Source organism: Acinonyx jubatus, chromosome B4, assembly GCF_027475565.1.
Source record: "Acinonyx jubatus isolate Ajub_Pintada_27869175 chromosome B4, VMU_Ajub_asm_v1.0, whole genome shotgun sequence".
Lineage (NCBI taxonomy): Eukaryota > Metazoa > Chordata > Mammalia > Carnivora > Felidae > Acinonyx > Acinonyx jubatus.
Window position 1 is genome coordinate 55,959,714 of NC_069387.1, and position 20,809 is coordinate 55,980,522.

General features: G+C 35.1%; 1 protein-coding gene across 44 annotated transcripts in view; it reads right to left on the minus strand.

The window, feature by feature from the left end:
• The window catches only part of SOX5 (SRY-box transcription factor 5), a 1,008,244-nt gene that overhangs the window by 226,371 nt on the left and 761,064 nt on the right, over positions 1-20,809 (minus strand). Inside the window, exon 1 of one of the 44 annotated variants that reach the window (XM_053226018.1) lies at positions 1-10,458. The exons of the other annotated variants lie outside the window; for them this stretch is intronic. The gene's annotated coding sequence lies outside the window, so the exon portion shown is untranslated. Of the gene's footprint in view, positions 10,459-20,809 lie in introns of those variants that run through there. 44 annotated transcript variants of the gene reach the window in all.

Sequence of the window (20,809 nt, forward strand, 5' to 3'; positions counted from 1 at the left end):
CAGTCAATCCATTAATATCAAGATGACTCTGATTGGATTACTTTTGTCTCTTTGTGCCATTAGGACCCTTTTGATGTTTGCTTGATTTTCCCTCCTCATCCTTGCCTCTTTTGCTCACATATGTTTCTTCACATCAATGCCTATGGCAATCCCTACCAGTGAATGGCCCCCCCAACTGTGCCAGCCATTGTTACAACAGCATCCTGCCTCTTTAGGGCCTGCTCATTCCCTATAACTCTCACTCCTTTTTCCCTTCAGTGCCAAACACTCTTAAGACTGACTCCCTCATCTGGAACAATGAGACCTAGAGACTCATGCCAACATATTGTAATTCTCCAACAAGCTGCCAGTGCCAAGAATTAAACCACATTCGCTCCAGTGCAGTAGCTTTACACACAAGCTCGGGTTTTTGCTTTGTGTTTATGTAGGTTTTTTCCCCTTAATCTCCCTTGAGCTGCAGTGGCAGAGCTCATTGAAAAATCGAACAAGCAAAAAATATGTATGTGTAATATTTGACTTTTTAAGCAAAGTCCCAAGAGTTAGGTCTTACCAAATCTACCATTGTTTATACTTTAATTTTGTAGCTTAAACTAAGCTGTGTTATTTCTGACTTGTGATAGGATGCACATTTAGGGATGGGAGTTGTCTTTGGAAGGAACGATGATATGGCTAAACTTCAAAATATACCAATACATCCTTCAAAGTCAAGAAGTAAGAGCATATGTAGATTATTCATGCCATAGAATCAGAATGTTAAACCTGGAAGGATCTTTATATATCATCTAGATAAGCATTTCATAAAAGTGATTTACTAAAACATATTGGACATAAAGGAAACCCAAATTGTTTGGTTACTTAAAACTAAAACAAACAAAATAAGCATTTCATTGTCATGGAAATCTAATTAAAATTACACAAATTTACATTTCTTTTCTACAGCATTTAGATCTTTTTATGTGTTAACAAGACTGTCAATCCTTAAATGAGTTATGGATTCTACAGCATTATTTAAATATTTGACCAAGGAAATTACTGTGGGGAGATAAACTGTTTTGCTCAATACAATTTGCGTCATAAATGGTATAGACCAAATTCTTCATTTTACAAACTGAAATTGTAAATTAAGGTTAAAATATGCCTAATATCATAAATCTAATTAATGATACAGGTAGAACTTGAAGCCTAACTCCTAGTTCAGTGTCCTTTTTAATATGCCACACACAGCAACATGTTCTTATAATAGTCAACCTTTTCAAAATGTTAGTCCAGTTTTATTCACCTTATCTAGTTTTGAACAATTATTATATGATAGCTGATCTGGGTGCCTAATCTCTTTTTTTTCATGTTTATTTATTTTTGAGAGAAAGAGCATGAGTGGGGAAGGAGCAGAGAGACAGAGGAAGACACAGAATCCAAAAAGGGCTCCAGGCTCTGAGCTGTCAGCACACAGCCCAACGAGGGGCTCAAATCCACAAACTATGAGATCATGACCTGAGCCAAAGTCGGATGCCCAACTGACTGAGCCACCCAGCCACCCCTGGGTGCCTAATCTCTTAATCATGTTTCATTAATTCAACACTCTCCCCTTGGAAGCTTTCACTTGACGGCCAGCATAAAGTTGAAGAATAAACACAAGTTAGAACACTTGGCCAAATATATTTTTCTTCAAAAAGCTAATTACAATTCAATGTACTGTTATTTAATTATTCAATTACTGATAATAAGATTATTTTCGAGGGGAATATTGGGCTGAATCTGGAAATCAACTATCTGTACGAGTTTAATTCATGTGGACAATATGCACTGGCCTAGACAATATTTGGGGGAAAATATTAAACTATGTTATGGAAGTAATGTGAAAACTTTTATATGTCTGAAAAGTTATTTGTCTATTGAAGACCACAAGCCCTTGCAAGATTCCCATTAGCCAAGCACTGTAGCTAGTCAGCCACTGAAAATGTCAAGTTCTTCTAGGAAACATTAAGAAATAATAAATACCACAACACACAAGAGAAACACATCTGAAATTCCAAAGCGTTAGAATTTCAATAAGCCTCATTTTTATATGTAATTATTCTAAAGTGAATTAAGCTCGACAAATACTTTACTTTTAGTGGTGCCAAAATACTTGTTTGTTTCCACTTGAAAGTTAATAAGAGCTTGTTAACAGAAAGAAAAAAAAAATTGGCCTGCTGACTCAAGTTTTAAAATGTTTAATATGCAATCAGTTTTTGGACTATTGAAATGTTTAAATCAATATTTACAAGCTTAAATTTTCTTGTTGCACAAGTCGAAACTATTAACACACCTGCCCAATTATACTCAATCTTATACCACATTCTAGAAGAATATTTTTTTTATCGCATGATTAAACATGCCATAATCAATATGATATAAATGCTACATATCGATAACCTTGGGTTTACTCCTCACAAGATGGCTCTGTATTTTCTAGGCAAAAAGAAAAAAAATCCATTTGAAAGAGAAACTTATGGAGCTATACTGTTGTATCTATTCTATCACTCAGAAAGTAAGTATATTTTCATGCAACACTTTGTTTTGTCCTTGTTTCAAATATTAGATGTCAGCAAAAATAACATGCAATTTGAGGGTAGCATTTCAAGAAATAGTTGCAAAGAGGTATTTCTCACATACAAAATCTCACTTATGTTGGGCTATTAGGTATTAAAAAAAAAAAGAACAACTAATATCAAATGACATGATTCCATCACTTACTAGTTTTGTGACCTTTGGCAAGTAGTTTTACCTCACTATGCTCTAATGGACTCACCTATAAACAGTAATAGTAACTGCACTTACTTACCACATATGATTCTCAAAAGAATTAAAGGAGATAATTTATGTAAAGCTCTTAAAACACTGCTGAGCACACAGTAACACTTAAAAAATGTTGACTAACATGACAGCTGCCACTTAATATACAACTACCCAAAAGAACGACTTCAAAATCAAATGAAACATACATGCATATGCTTTATTTGCCCATCACCAAAATGAACCAGAATTTGAAGATCTCAGCAAGGATAGTAGTACTATCTGTGCATTTTTTATGGCAATGACCCACAACCCTTAGTTTCTATTATCTACCATTCCTATGCATTTTTCAAATGGTCCAAGCCAATAAGGATGATATAGAAAAAGGCGTAGTATCATGAGAAGGAAAAGGACAGTTGTCACTTGCCGTAGGTTAATGTAAGAATTGTCCCAAAACAGCACAGATACACAAAAATACTCAACTAATCTTTGCCTGATTGTTTTCTGACAGTTGTCTTCATAACTTTCCATGGGCTCCATTACATCCTCAACAATAGCTAAAGCTTTTAAAGCCAGTGCTGTTGACAAGTGAAAGGGGACAACAAATAGCTGTGTAGTGCTCTTTTCCCAGGGTCACTCAACCAGCGTAATAGTTATTATTTTTATTTATTAGCACTGTAGCCCTGTCCTCTATCATGGCTAAGTTACCCCAACCCCCCTGACAGCAAAAGCATTTTAACTTTTAATAAAAATGAGAGAGTGCAGCACTCCTGTGTAAGGCTCTTTCAGCAAAGTGCACAGCTAATGAATACTGTCCATTTGTATCCAAATAATTTATGATGTCAGCAAAGTGTGGGTGGGGAAAGGAAAATTAAGTTCTAGTCATTAGTTACAATCAGAGGGGAGAGCAGGAGGAAGCAAAGGAGTTACTAAAGCAAGAAGGGTAGAATAGACACACAAAAGTAATTTGAGAAAAGAAAATTGGGAAGAAGGTGTTCATGATGTATCAATAACAGTCAACTTAAAAAGGTAAGGCATTTCTCATAAAAAATTATGACTATTTTTATTCATCATATAACCAACTTGCTCAGACACCAGTTACAAGAAAACCATTATTCTCCATGCATTTTATATAAAATACTATTTTCTCAACTGTGCATATGTGAAATAGAGGAAGAAAGTAAAAGAGAAGACAAGCTGTATGAACTAAATCATGGCAAAAGGTACATGAGAATCAGCCATAATTAAATACAAGCCTTTTTTTTTATTATTTTTTATTATCATTTTCTTTTGAGAGAGACAGAGAGAATGTGAGCAGGGCAGAGGCAGAGAGAGGGAGACAACAGAATCTGAAACAGGCTTCAGGCTCTGAACTGTCAGCACAGAGCCCAACATGGGGCTCAAACCCATGAACCATGAGATCCTGACCTGAGCTAAAGTCAGATGCTCAACCAGCTGAGCCACCCAGGCACCCCATTAAATCCAAGTCTCAATTTCACAAGACAAATTTACAAACAGGAGCTTAAGACAGCTTAAACATATCACAGCTTAGCAAAGATAAGAATGCATAGCTGTAAGCAAATTATATATACCTCCTGATATATTTAAGAAGAAAATTACCTAAAGATGTATTTGAATTATAAATGAAGCAATCATCCTACTATAGAAGAGTATGTCTTCACATAATTATCCATTTAATTAGATATCTAAGACCATGATGAAAATGAAAATTAATGACGATATTTGTACAATTTTGTTGTTGTTGTTTAAAATTGTGAAAGTAGGTGGTAGGGAAGGTAAGGGAGATACAAAAAGCATAGAAATAGAAAACCGCTTAAAGTATATTAGAATAAGAATTCCAGTACTTTTAAAAATATGACAGAATGTTTTACCACTGGAAGTGAGAATTAAAGCACATACAGCCTGATGCTAAACCACTACACATCCTGAATCTTCTCTATCACAACATATGTGGAAACAAATCGCAATTTCAGCTTGCCAGATGCCTGAAAAGATATGAACAATAAAAACTGACATGATTCATATGATAAATCAGAGATTGTGATATGCAGGTAGATGCACAGTTGAGGTGAAAAGCTACTTACAATTCAAATTATATCTTTATGTTCTGACACATAGCATCAGTTTTTAAAATTAAGAAAAATATCCTCTGATTTGCTTAAAATCATATATCTAAATTTGCACATATCCTTCTCAACCAAAGTCGTCCATCTGCCTTAACAACTTGTTATATTTGGTCTCCCATAACCTTTCATGGATTTTGGATCATGTCATTTTTGGAGTAATTTTAGATGAGAAAATACAATACTTATATTTGCAAAATGGCATTTAATGTTCACCAGCTTAGACACCATCTAATCAACAACGAAAGCTTCAGTTTCATGTGTTAGCTGTGTTACGCTGTGACCCCCACAAAATGCAGAAGAGTTAAGGAAAAAAGTCAACCTGTAAGAGTTCTCTTTAAGAAGCATTTGCATTTAAGGAAGAACAAGTGAAAAAAAAGATATAAAGGAAGCAAATAAAAATTTTTTAAAAGTCTAGATAAATTGAAAAAGTGAAAAAGCATAGTTCATTTTTACTTGTCCTGTATCACCAGAGACTTAAACCATGCTCAGTGTTAAAGTCAGTAGGTATAAAACTGGGCATGTAGTATCTATTAGTATAGTCATTTAATTTCTTAATTGAATGAATGCACAAAATGATTATCTTTGCTTTTAGTGGCATAATGTACTATCAGAGAGCTATCAGACTACTTTAAAAAATTGGATACTGCCATTTTCATTATTTTGCAGAATTCACACACATACATGCACACAGATTAGGTAGCCTTATACTTTATCCATTTATTCATTTATTTACTTAATAATCACCTATTAAGTTGCTACTGTGGCACCATGACAGGCACTAAGATGTGGCCTCTGCACCTCAAGAAACTCAATCTTCTGAGAAAGATGTATAGACTATCAATGACCAGACACTAAACCTTTGATTGAAAATCGCTACAGTGTCACAGAATTGCTCTTCTATTGTTCCATTTATTGAAGCAAAAACAAAGAGAACACGCCTCATTTTAAATATTATATTAATGAACAGTTAATAAATGTGTCAGTAGACTTTTTTTCTAAGTGCTATTATGGTAATATTACCCTAAAGAGTTCTAAAATAGTCTATTGTTGGGGCGCCTGGGTGGTTCAGAAAGTTACATGTCTGACTCTTGATTTTGGTTCAGAAATCATGAGATTTCTCATGGTCATCAGATCAAGCCCTCCATCAGACTCTGTGCTGACAGCACGGAGACTACTTGGGATTCTCTCTCTCCCTCTTTCTCTCTACCCCTTCCCAACTCTCACGCATAAGCACTTGCTCTAAATAAATAAATAAACAATGTGAAATGAAATGAAATGAATTAAAATGAAATGAAATGAAACAAAATAGGCTACCATTTATCAATCAAACCAGCTATAAAAAATTCTACTAAGAAATTCTTTCCAAAAATGGGACCAATTTCTCATCTTGTCTGTAACACATACTAATTGTATGAGTTAAATCACACTAATAATATAAAGTTAAATTAAAAGATAAGAATATGGATAAGAATAGTAGAATGGATTAATTCGACAAAGAGCATGTACTATATATTTTTACAGCCATGGGGGATATTAACAGGAGCAAAACAGAAGCGGACCCTATCCACCTAAAGTTCATAGTCATAGGGAAGCTTCTTTATTTTTATTATTTTAAATTTTTTTAATGTTTATTTATTTTTGAGAGAGAAAGAGAGAGAAACAGAGCATGAGCAGGGGAGGGACAGAGACACAGAATCCAAAGCAGGCTTCAGGCTCTGAGCTTTCAGCACAGAGACCAACATGGGGCTTGAAATTATGAGCTGTGAGATCATGACCTGAGCTGAAGTCAGGTGTTTAACCCACTGAGCCACCCAGGCCCCCCATAGGGAAGCTTCTTTAAATGGTTCTTTATGTCTTGTTTGAATCCAGGAATCTGTACTTTCCTGAGACCTGAGGTAATTTTTTTTTGATGAGTAAACACTGATAATGGGGTATAACAATACGGATAAAAATTCTATTAAATCTTCAGAAGCTTGAAAACTTTTTTCATATGGTTAAGATGTGAAATAGAATATATTGAATTCTTCTTAGAAAGGTAAAATAACTTTACTAATATCACAGTGTCATTTGAGTAATAATTTAAATATCATTGACTAAAAAAATTCAAATAAACTCTAATAGTTTTCTATTTTATACCTGGATGACATAGAGTCATTCAAAAAAGTCACAGTGAAATACAATAATGAACTACCAGGAGCTAATATATATTTTATTTATTAAAAAGGGTGAAAAGGGAGAATTATTATTACTGGAGTATTGGGAACAAAAATTTTGTTTAAAAATCTTAAATAAGGGACCACTAATCATGTGACCACATATTTCATACATAAACAAATACATATATAAATAAATATGTACATATATATATATACTTCAAAGTAATATACCACCTACATAATATAAGAGGTTCATATGTTTATGTCAGCAGCAAAGAAAGAAGAGAAACTCTTGAAATGTCAGCTAAATGACAAGGGCATCCTCTTTTCAGGTTGAGAACTAAAGGTCTGCAGGTTCAGAAAAGAACAGCAGAATAATGTTACAAGCAATGTGGTAAATCAGGAAGAATGATGGGATAATATCCTGATTATTCATTTAAAGAAATGAGAGGATAAGCAATGACTAATATTGGTATTAATGGTAGAAAATAAAATAATCTATACCTTGAATATAGTTAACAAGAATTTCTACAGCACAGGACTATTGCTGCTTACTTTTTCTATATTCTTAAATATATCAGTCTATACCATCTATAGAATCATGTCCCAAATCCAGTAACTAAAGGGAAAACATTTGAAAGGACAGAAATATCCAGAGAGAGAACAGAAAAGGAAAGAGCTGTCTGTTGAATGTCCCCTCTGTGTCTTGTGCTTGAGTTTAACGTTTGGGAGTTTTATTAGCATTTATGTTTACTTATATATTAAAATTCAATGCAAAAGAAGAGGTCAAAAACCATGTGATATATAGAAACAAAAAACGACTTACTTCTCGTGTATGGAATAAACAATGGAGATATACATCCCCCAAATCTTTCTCTTTCACATGTACATATATTTAATATCAAATTTATATATAATTTGAACTCACTTATCTTGTTAGAAACATATCAGAAGAGAGGGGTGCCTGGGTGGCTCAGTTGGTTAAGTGTCTGACTCTTGATTTCACTTCAGGTCATGATCTCACAGTTTGCACCCTGTGACCGGCTCTGGGTTGATAGTGTGGAGCCTGCTTGGGATTCTCTCTCTTCCTCTCTCTCTGCCCACCCCCCTTTCTCAAAACGAGTAAATTGAAAAAAAAAAATGAGAAGAGAAAAAGTAGGTGGGGATAGCAGGGGCTCGAGGGATATTCACCATACAATGACATGTAGCCTATGCTTTCCTAATGACTTATTGATTTAATAGAATAAAATTAAGAAAGGTAGGGAAAAAACTTATTTAAAACAGTGTAAGGATTTTGGTGAAGTTCCAATGTCAGCAATGAAAAAATTAAGATCTAGGTTAGTATTTCATCCCCAAAGGATGGATGAATCCAGTAAAGTGACAGACTACCCAATTTTCGGACCTGGGGGTCATAGAACAAGTTTTTACAAACTTGGGAATAGTCTTATGAAAGCTACAAAGGTTCTGTGTTGCACATGTCAGAAATTCAAAAGTGTTCATATCTCTGGGAATTTTCCCTGAGGGACATGAAAGCCCCAAGAACCTGCTATCTTAGTTCTCACAAAAAGGTGCAGAATACATTTAAGCCCCAAGAGGTCTCTGTGACAGAACATTAGCTCTCTCACCCAAAGTGAACCCTGGGATGAATACTGAAGATGGTTACAAAAAGCCTTCAGTGCCCTCAACTATTTGGAAAAATCTTGTAACTCCTCTAGAATGAAGATTCAGATAAAATATTGTTAACAATGATGATAAATTAGAAACATTTATTTAATCATATTTATGAATTAAGGTGTTCCAATAATAGTTGAGATCTTCAGTTGAATTAGAAGCATGACAAATAAATCACTCTAAGTATTGCAGCCGTCTATAATCTTATTTGCAGAAGGCTAATAATTTATTGCAAGAAATTTGGTACACTAAACTTGTGTTTGCAATAAATGTATAATCATCCAACCTGATCTTTACTATTCAAAAGGAGTTAATGTTAAAAGGTACATTATCTACTTAAAAAATATGTTCATGAAATTAAAAAAAAAAGAACTGTTCCATTTCTAGAGAGAAAAGAAAGACATCATTGTTCCATGGCAACTACCAAAAAACAAGAAATTACTTTGTTTAATGAGGGGATTCAATTCTTTATAAGAATATTTCCAAAATTTATAAATCACATTAAAGTAGACACATAATCTAACAGGTTTCCCAATTATATAGTAGGTGTCAATTTATTATTTTGGTCCAGAGTTCAAGATGTAAAACCTGCGCTATTTATTTCTCTCTTTTCTTCTCAGCAAATCGTTCAGATTATAGCACAGCACCCTCAAAATTATAAAGCAGCAAAGCCAAATCTCAAAACATGTGAAGAGCTGTGTGCCAAACGGAGCTGCATAAAAACTAAAAACCAACACCTTTAAAAAATACTTGATTTGAGTTTAATCGAAACTCGTGTTTTCATACATATTTCAGCCTTTCTGTTTTTCATCGTGACACATTAAGTGCCTAAAAAATAATGATCAGTGAGCTTTCACAGCATGGAGGGGAAGAAATAATAGGGAAAAAAAAAGTTTATTCCACACTATTTGAATTACAGTTAGGTAGTTCTCAATGGGGCTACTACCAAATCCTTTAAGCCCACCGGCCTCTTACCTACATTAAATTAATGAGGCATCTCAGGCATTCATTCTTCACCAGCAGCTCTAGACTCTCCAGTTGGACACCTACAATTTACTAAATTACCAACAGTGACCTAGGGGAGACATCTGTTTGTTATATACAATATTGTATTATAATATAAGCTAAAAGAATATTTGGGAGATTAAGATGATAAGATATATGTTGAATTGCATTTTCTGGGGTTAATAGGGGCAGGTCTATGATTCTGTGATCTCTTTTCCAATACAAGTTCCTATTTTCCCATCAGGAAGTAAAGGCCTCCACAGATCAACATTATGAAATACAATACTTACGAACAATCCGATACTAAGAGGTCTCCATTATGCCATGATACTCACTACTGCCATACAATACTTTTATTAAGCCTCAAATACATTAAGCTTGATTATAATCAAATTTTTTATAATACCACCTTCTTACTAATGCTCATAACACTTGGCTCCCAGGGATGTACTTATAATGAGATGGCCAGGTGTATTTTCCATTAAATGCCTCTGTTGGAGTTTCTATAGTGCTTTTTCTCATATATTTCAAGTTAAATGCTCCCTCTATTTTTATGTTTGCCTCACAATAGCCAGTCCCTTTTCAATGATTAATTTTCTATTCAAAAACAATTTGCTTTTTTTTTCCTTTGTCCTGTCATGGTTTCAGAACTACGTCTTTCCTTTTCCCGTGTCCACTGCAGAAACTCACCTCCTCCCACCCCCCACCCCCCACCCCCCAGAGCACTACCTTCTAGTCTCCAAATTCTTTTTCGTGACATATAGTCCAAAATATTTAGGAGCTCCCCCCAGCAGGAGGCTACTCAATTAACAAAAACAAAGCCCTGAATGATCAAGGCTATAACTGAGCCAAGAAGTACTGTAGCCATTTATATTATATGACCTCAGCAGTCTCTTGATTGAATTGCAACCCAGCATTAAATCAAACACTATGTGTTGTGTGTGTGATTTTATAAATGCTGGGTGTGTGAGGTGGAATCAGGGAGGTGAGAGGGGTGGCAGAGAGATTATAAATACTCTCAGGGAAAAAAAATCTCGATTCAGAATGTATTTTCCTTTTCCTTTTTTAAAATGCTCTTTACTTCGTTTTGGAACGAAGATACATTTTGCGAAATGCTTCGAACTGGTATTCCGAGGCATGTTTAAACAACAGAAATAATGGAAGCATAATTGATTGCAGCTGGGAACTGTCACCCTATCAGTAAGCAGCACCTAACTGGCAAATACTACAAGCTTGTTACAGATTCCTTTCTGAATTGGGCACTGTAAGAAGACTGGGCATTCTTTATACCATACACTCAAATCAAAATCTTCACTGATTTATTTCTCAATTTTTACTAGACTAGAAACAGTAAGTGGTTAGTCTGTTGGCATCCAGCCAGTGTGTTTGGGCAGAGAGGGTAGGGTGCTTGTTTCATAAAGTTAAATATGCAACAGGCTTATAAACATGCTGTATCTTTCTGTCATGGAGGAGATATTCAGTAAAAACAATCTTCTCAGTACATGAACATTCATAGGAGAAAGGGGGAAAAGTAAAGATACCTTTCTCAGAAACCCATTTTTGTGAATCAAATTACTATCAATTTCTCCATACATATCATGTTCCAATCAAGGACTACCAAGGTTCAATTCTTATCTAGAAGTAGGCTTTTCTATCACTCTTTAAGTTGTCTTACTTAACGCAGACTTCCCCCAAAAAGGAGCAAAGAAAACAAAAAAGAAAGAAAAAAAAAAGAAAAAGAAAAATAAAGAAAGGAAAACTAATAACTCCACAGTAACTTACTAAGAGAAAAGCTACAGTAAGTCCCTTTTCCTATTTTCTTATATTTGTGTAGCTGTTAGACATTTTGCAAAGGAGGGGAGTACCAGCCAGCCTTTCACAACAAAAGACCCACTGTCGCTGAGCCAGTCCCAGACATGGTGGAAACCGGCCCACAGGAAAAGGCCCGGCTCCAATGTTAGGCCCCGGCCGAGTACAGTCACTATATTCACTCAAATTGGCAACAGGTCTCAGTGTTCCTGGCTTTGAGCTGTGAACAAGGGTCGGGATTGAATAACCAATTATACAACCGCTGACTGAGTTTATCCAAGGTTTGCAAACTGCTATAATAGCCCAGTATTCAACCAACTGTTTTATCCTTTTCCAGATATAGTGTCATATCTCCCCTTGTGCTCCATTTACATGTCACTTTATTACATACATCCATTAAAAAGGTTAATACAGTGTCACACTCAATGCCTACATGTTGCCTTACAGGAGTTCGGCTTCTCTCTGGGGCATTTCGTATAGACACCTTTCTCTGTCTTTCACTTTCTCTCTGCAAGTTAAACCAAGTTTCTGTCAAGACTGCGGAACAGTGGATGAAAGAACAGTAGCCAAATGTCAACAGTTTCAAAAATACGCCTTATACTAATGGGCTGTTTTAACCCACCTTGGTATATTAAAAATGTGAAAATTCTGAAGTTTGGCAGGTCAGACTAGCACCCAAACCGAAGGGGCACATATAAATTTTTCCAAACGTGTGCCTTCCCCTTTGTCAAAATGGACGTCTCAAAGTTCAAGAAGACCTACAATTTTTCCGCATATTTGCATGCCTGCCTTTAATACAAAGTGGTTATGATGGAAATTTAAACAACAGAAATAGAATGTCAAGTACTTTTCCTAAATCTCTACAAACCTGAAATTCCTAAGTGAGTACCTTCCAACTCAATAAACAGAATCAGAGAAATGGTAGAAATATCAGGTAGTTATGAAGGAGTTGGCATTTTTTTTTTCATTGATGCCTTGATCTTTGGCCTTTTATTTATCCCATGCTTGGTGTTAACTGGTGTTTTACACAGTGTAAGCTTATCTCCTCCACTGAGGCTTTTTATCTTTAAAATCAATAATACAGATTCCTTCTAGAAACCTAAGTGATAGTCATTGGAATATATAAAAATCACATCAACATTTAATGAAAGAGCTGGCTAGAACTAAGAATGACATTATGCAAAATCACTCACATCTTTAATATTTGGAGGCCTTTCTTTATGTATAATTAAGAGAAAAAGTACCCTTTAAGCCCACAATAAAAACATTCATATAATCATGTATTATAATGATAATAAGAGCCAAGCAATAGTAATACTAACAACTACTAATTGAGAGCTTAAGTGATGTGAACTTTTAAGTGCTTTATATATAATTCTTTTTAATTCCTGCAAAATCCTATTTTTAGTTGTTAATAGCAGGTACTTTGTAGCCAGAGTCTTTCTCCTTCATTTGTAAGTTTAGACATCTTGTAAAATTACTTAACTTCCCATGCCCCAGTATCCTCACCTGCAAAGTTAGTATATGCTTAATATGCCTACAATCTAGGGCTACTGAAGGTATTAAATGAGTTTCTCAAAGTAAAGTGTCTCAATACAATACTTTTATGTATTTGTCATCATTGTTCTCCTTCACATCTCCATATTTATAAGCAATGTAGTGCTCAAATAACCAAATCTTGAGCAGCTCAGTGAGTGACAGAGCTCATAACAACTTGTGCCTCTTCAAGTAAATCATTATCTTCAAGAATTCTACATATTTGAATGGCTTATTAATAATATCATTTTTCATTTATTCAGCATCTATGTTTAGCAATTTGCAAAGCAAAAGTAGCAGAAAGACTATTCTAATAAAGAAGTCTGGGGCACCTGGGTCACTTGTTTGGTTAAGCATTAGACTCTAGATTTCAGCTCAGGTCATGAGCTCATGGTTCGTGAGTTGGAGTCCCACCATGGGCTCCACGCTGGCAGTGTGGAGTCTGCTTAGGATTCTCTCTCTCTCTCTCTCTCTCTCTCTCTCTCTCTGTAAGGTAAATATACATAAAAAAAAAAAAAAAAGAAGTCTAATCTTATTTCTGCAACTCAACTTTGTGATATAAATACCCAACATTTTGAATTCTCCTATGGGCTTCCTTTATATCATTATTAATCCCAGCTAAGAGTTTTAAGCATGACTATTTTGGTTATTTTATATCTAAAAGCATAAACACTCCTAATTTCTTGACCCTCATCTGCAATTTGAAGTAATTTGTACACCAAATCCAGTGGTGATGTGGATTGGAAGAAAAGAATGTATGCTGAAAAACAAAACTGTAAATTGTAACTATAAAGACTCTCTGCAGCCCTTTAATTATTACCAGGGTCCTTGCATTAAATTGTAACTTGTTGCTGATCTTTTAAAAAGGGGAAACAAAGTGGACTTTTTACTTTATGGCAGGTTTTGGAGATACAAAGGTACCAGCCATGAAAGACAACAGGAAACCTAATTATCAACATAAAACATTAAAATGTTAATATGAATCAAGTGGAGTAAGGCTGCCATTTGCAGGTAGCTGAACAAATCCATTCCATGACTTGATCAACGGTAATGTAGTAGAGGGAGAAGAAAGTTTGGAGTCAGAACTAGGTATGAATCTTGGTGCTGTTCTTTACTAACAAGTGGTCTTAGGCAATCTAGGTAACCAGTTTCAGGGCACTCACTTTTACTTGTTTAATTTTTTTTGTGTTTATTTATTTTTGAGAGAGAGTGAGACAGGATGCAAGTGGGGGAGGGACAGAGAGAGAGAGGGAGACTCAGAATCCCAGAATCCGAAACAGGCTCCAGGCTCTCAGCTGGCAGCACAGAGCCCAACGCGGGGCTCGAATTCACAGACCGCGAGATCATGACCTGAGCTGAAGTCGGATGCTTAACCGACTGAGCCACCCGGGTGCCCGCAGTGTGCTCACTTTTAAAAGTGAATTATGATACCTGCTTGCCTTACAGGAAGAGAGAGAGGGAGGGAGACAGAGACAGACAAAGACTAGCATGGCGTCTACCACACGTTAAGTGTTTGAGGAGACCTCCTATCAGCATCTCTGTCATCTTCAGCAACATCATCACGTTACCCTCTTACCTCTGTTGTGAATATAGCTGTAAGCAAAGCAATTTTATTGTTCCGCAGTAGTCTAGAACTAGTGACTCCAAGAAGCTATCTGTGTGTTTAAATACATGTATTTTCTTCAACAAACTGATACTTTGATCTGGGCTTACATCTGGACAATGGTAAGGAAAAGGACAAAAAAAGAAATTCTACTCTTATATATTTTGCCTAGAATTATAAATGGAATTAGCCAGAATATGTATCTAATGCATTTCATTCAAGTCTTGGATAATACAAAAGACTGGCATTGAAAAGTAATAATTACATTTTTTTCCTTTTTTTTTCTCCAAAATTTTTTAAATCATGGAAAATTATGAATGTTTTGATTCCTGTTAGAATTCTACTCTGATGGCATCAGCATGGCAAAGAGAGAAAGTAAAGGCAGATAAGAAATTCTTCACATTCTATCACACTGAGGAAAAGAACAATTCTGCATTGAGGAGTCCTCAGTCCCTAAACTGAATCTGGTTCCTCAGGCCATTTTCTCTAAGGAGAATAATAATAATAATAATAATAATAATAATAATAATAATGTTGGACTATTACACCAGCTAAGTGGAGAAATATGAAGAAAATAATATATAACCTACATAGATATATATTTAACTACTTAAAATATTTTTTTGGGGATACATCTTTAATCTGAATCCATGGCTCTATAGGAAGATTTCCCCCAGCTCTTTTAGAATATGCAAAAATCAGCTACCTATCTCCTTTTGTGTGTATGCAAAACATAATTTTCCTTATAAAAGATTCTGCATTTGTAATGGCTATGAAAAACATATATTGCTTATCAAATGAAAAAAACTTATAAAACCAAAGAGACAAATTTGTAATCCCAAATCAGTTTAATAAATGCTCTAAATATCATGAATATTGTGTAGTTTGGAGCCACATTAGGCATTGTCTCTCTTCCCTATTTTAGTACTACTACTACTACTACTACTACTAATATCCTTAATATTTATTGACTTTATGTATGGTGCTGTGGTTTATGCAATTATGCCATTTAATTATTATAACAGCCTTCAGAGGTAGGTACCATTATAATCACCTGTTTTACAGAGGAAATTGAGATTTAGTAATTTCTTAAGGACACACACCTAGTGAGGAAATAAGCCAGGATTCAAATTCCTATCTGTTGATTTTCAAAGTTTGCTTTCTTAATCAGTAACCATACTGACTCACCCAGCCTACTAACATTAATGATAGGTGACACACTGCAAATAGAATTTAGTGCACATAATACAATACCATTCCGAGCTCCTGTTGGTGATGATTTCTGAGTTCTCAAGGGTATCCCTGGTTATTTGTGCTTAGAATAAAATCCAAAACTCTCTCCAAGGTCTACAGAGTTATATAAGCTTTGGCCTCTGTTCATCTCTTCACTCGTTTTCTGCTACTCTTCCTACATGCACTAGCCACTGAGGCCATCATGACATTTCTCCAACTAGCGAAGTCCACCCTCACTGCTGTGTGTTTCCACTTTGAGTTCTGTGTTCGCTTTATTTCAGTCACTCTTCTCCAAAAACTTCACATGACTGATTCCTCTTATCCTGAACTCATATTTCACCTTTTCAGAAAGGCCTTCTTTAACTTGCCATCTAAAGCAATATATCCCTACTATCACTCCACTCTATTTCTATCAAATTCTCTTTATTTTTTATAGCACTTATCTCTAATGGAAATCTTCTTATCTATTCATTTATATTTTTTTCTCTTCCTTCTTACTAAACTATAAGCTCTAGGAGAACTGGGACTTATCTGTCTTGTTCACTATGTATTTCCATTTCCTAAACTTAAGCCTAGCATATATCAGATACATAAAAGGATTTGTTGAATGAATGAGTATATGAATTTCTGCCAGACTCTAAGAGATCCTCTTTGCTTTAAGATGACTCAAGGTTATGTACGATTTGGAAGTCATTCCAGATGTGTGGGAACACCATTATTCAAGTTACCCATAACTAAAGTATAAGATGATACATTTTCATTATCCAAGTTTCATAATTCTCTCTCATAAATGCTATATGTGAAGACAGGTATACTGGGATTATATAGGCAGGGCTATACATGTTATCTCTGATTAAGTATATCAAGAAAGTAATCAGAACAGCATAGGTTATAGGAAACTAATAGCCATATAATTTCCTTGTCTTTTGAATGATTTTGGGCTCACATTTTTCTAATTTTGGATGAATTTAGCCTTTTTCTGGATGCATCAATAACGTCAGAAAGACATCACCATTGACCATCATGTCTGCTTCTGTTCCCAAGTTTTTGTATGCACATACACAAATACACACACAATTTCTTACTGCACATACATTTAACTTATATCTACAACTATATATTTCGTGAAGGATCTATAAAACGTGACAAGTATTTGTGTCAATAAGGCAAAAAAATACCCTTCATTCCTTTACTGTGGAGTTACTTTATACAAATACTTAACTATGTTTATTTAAATTAGGAATTAAAAGAAAAATAAGGGCAAAAACCTAGCAAGTTAGGGCAGATGATTCTGTTTGTCACTGCCCATGATATGGTACACTACATTGACACCTGTGATTTGAGACTGCTTGCTCTTCCCTCTGTTGGTCTCAGTTCCTGTTTGCTTCTCCCAGCTTGAGTATCTCAGTCTGCCAAAGGGGGGTTCCATGTCTAATGACACATATATTTCATTCGTTATGAAACTCAACAAGTTCATTTGAGACATGACCAAAGAAACAGAAACACATTGCAATACTTTCATCGACTGACCAAATGACAGCGGTGTCAGTCTCCACTGTGACGTGTTCCCGAGGTATTTCCAAGGCTAATTCTATCCTTCCCACTGACTTTAGAATCTAAACCCAGTTTAAATGGGATTCTATTGTATTCTTTTAAAAGATGAATCCAACACCAAATCTGCACTTTACTATGCATACAGAGGCAAGAATAAGTTATATATATATCTTTCCTAGACTTCATTTTCTAAAACAAAATTGTACACAATATTCCAATCTTTATAATCTCTTTAAAAATTAACATGAGTTAAGTACTGAGAATATAAATGCCTATTGTTCATTAGATAACTTATATAACAAATATTTATTCTGTTATTCTATGCCCACAGTGTGTCAATCACTATAATATACACTGTAATGACAAAGATGAAAGATATATTTCCTGACCTAAAAACACCAGTTAGACTCATAATTACCACTGTACTAGCAGCTATGACGGAAGGATGTTCAGGATGCTATGAAACACAGAATGAGGCTGTCTGACTCAGGGAAGGAAGGATATTAATACAAGAAGGTATGCAAAGTAAAACTAGGTTAACTGAGCCAACTTCTGAAAGCTAAAAGGAGTTTTCATGTGAATTAAGAGGACAATATCACCCAAGCAGAGGAAGTAATACAGAAAAGGGCATGGTAACAAAAGAGAGTCTAGCATGTTCAAGAAATCCAAAGACATTTTATATATCTAGGGCATAAGATGGATATCAAAAGTGGAGACAACTATAACTAGAAAGGTACAGAGAGGTCACACCATAAAGAACCTTTGATACCCAAATAAAGAGATAGTAAGGCTTTGAATGAATGTAAGTGTGAACTGACATAATCAGATTGCTTAATTTCCCTCCTTTAGCAGTAAGGGCTAGGGGAGCCAGATTGTATGGTGTGATCCAGTGCAGTGATCTCGTGTTGTAATTCTGTCACTCAGAGTTGTAGATGATTGGAGAGAGAGAATGAGAAGTTTCATGTCTTCTCCATAACAGAGTGGTGAGGCTCACGGCAGAAACCATGTGTCTAAATGGTTTATAATTTTAAAAGGGCCTGAATTAGGTGTCTGAAACTGGGGCACTGAACCCGCTGGGTAGAACTTGGTTGAGACCCCATTCGTCCCCACTCCACACAAATGAGAGCAAAGCATCTCAGATGAAAATGGTCAGATGAGAGTACAATCGAAGTGAATGCAAGAAATGTAAGATTAGTAAGTCATTTTACCAGATAGGAAAAAAAAATGTACTAGAGAAATCATCCCAAGTTTATGACCAATGTGTGGCTTTATTTCTTCCAGCATAAGACAGTTTCACAGTAAAACTATTCCACAGTGATTTTTAATGTTTGACTATTGTACCTCAACTTATAAAATGGTAGTTTTCACAAATAATCATTTAACAGTGCTCTCACTTTATTGAGTATTAACAAATACTATTTTGAGAAATGCTGAATTTTTCCTCATGATACTTCAACCACAAGAGCAAATTCATGAGCAAATTCAGATAATTGCAAAAGGGAGGGATTACACTTATTATATCATCTGCATCCAATAAAATCACCTGACTTTATTTTCTCTGAATGGTCTCAGACCACTCTAAAACTTTGAGACTTGCTACACAGTGTGTGCCAACAAGTACTTTCACATGACGAAAATAAATGAACAAATACCGAAAGAATTTTAATAAATCCTAATACACAAATTTCACAAATAACCAATCAGGCTTAGTTTGGCAGTTTTTTATTAAATTCATGGACTGTGAGGAAGATACATGTGGTTTTAACATGCATCCTTATAATACAGTCATATCCTTTGCTACAACTATTTCTAGTCCAAAGATGAAGTAAATTTTTTCAGGGTTTGACACAAAGTGAACTCTGAGTAAGAAACACTGACCTAAAATTAATTGCATGATAAATTCTTATTATTTTAGTTTTCTGGCAATTGTTTTTTTTTGTTTTTATCTCAAGCATCTGGCTTTAGGAAATTTCCCTATTTTTTTACATAGACACACATGCATAAATATAAATACATGTACACATAAAGTGATATATACATATAAACTGGTAAATAACCTAATAATCCAGCGTATTGTGTTTTAACTAGATAAGAGTTTTGTGTTTTTGAGTGTGATTGTGAGGGTGTGCGTATGCGTCTGTGTTTGAAGGATAATGTTCAATATTGATCATTAACAGGCATCATGATGATCCAAGCAACTTTCCCTAAATCAATGTTGATTTGTCTGTAGTCTCTTGATAAAAATTTTAAGGTCTGTTTTTAATAAAGATTGATATAGTCATATTAGGATTACCTGCAAAATTTGGATACTACAACATTTTATGCATTAAATAGAAGTAATGCATCTAAAAAATTACTTATTTAAATGAAAGCTTTTTAATCCCTAACAGCTTTGTGTCAGCAGAAATGGCAATCATTTTTCCTTAATTTTGAAACTGAATTTTGAGCTTTCCCATTAAGAGTACAGATTGTATGTCACTAAGAGGGAAAAAAAACCAAACCACAAACCAATAAGTCAAAAAAGTAAGCTCAACAATCAGGCATTTTGTAGTTTTTTTTTTTTTAATTGTAAGAGATTGGTTCCTGCTTTCAAGGATCTTACGATATAGCCAGAGAGATTTTTTAAGGAAAGCTGCTATACATAAAGCAAAGGAAAAAAAAAAAAAAAGTACTAACCAGGGGATCCTGATCTTGAGTGTGATGAGAAATAGAGAAGAAAGAAATATGTCAGGGCTAAAATTAGCCCAAACTCTGGAATGAGGCAGTATTTATTTTAAATCAGCAAAGAACACTAGAACAATAACATAAAACCAGGAGATAGAGTGAGAAAGCACATACAATAAGTAGAAAAATTCTACTTGGCAATATATTGGGTAGATAGTTGATGAATAATAAGCAATAAAATCAACCATATTTTGGAGTCCTTGGGAAGGTGGTCTAAGAGTGCATTTGATGACATGAACCACATACAGCCACAGAAGTGTTTTAAATGTGACTGTAGGGGCGCCTGGGTGGCTCAGTCGGTTAAGTGTCTGACTTCGGCTCAGGCCATGATCTCACCGTCTGTGAGTTCGAGCCCCATGTCAGGCTCTGTGCTGACAGCTCAGAACCTGGAGCCTGCTTTGGATTCTGTGTCTCCCTCTCTCTCTCTGCACCTCCCCCACTCATGCTCTGTCTCTCTCTCAAAAATAAAATAAAAACATTAAAAAAAAAGTTAAAAAAATGTGACTGTACAGGGCCACCTGGGTGGCTCAGTCAATTGAGCATCCGACTTCAGCTCAAGTCATGATCTCGCAGTTAGTGGGTTCGAGCCCCGCATC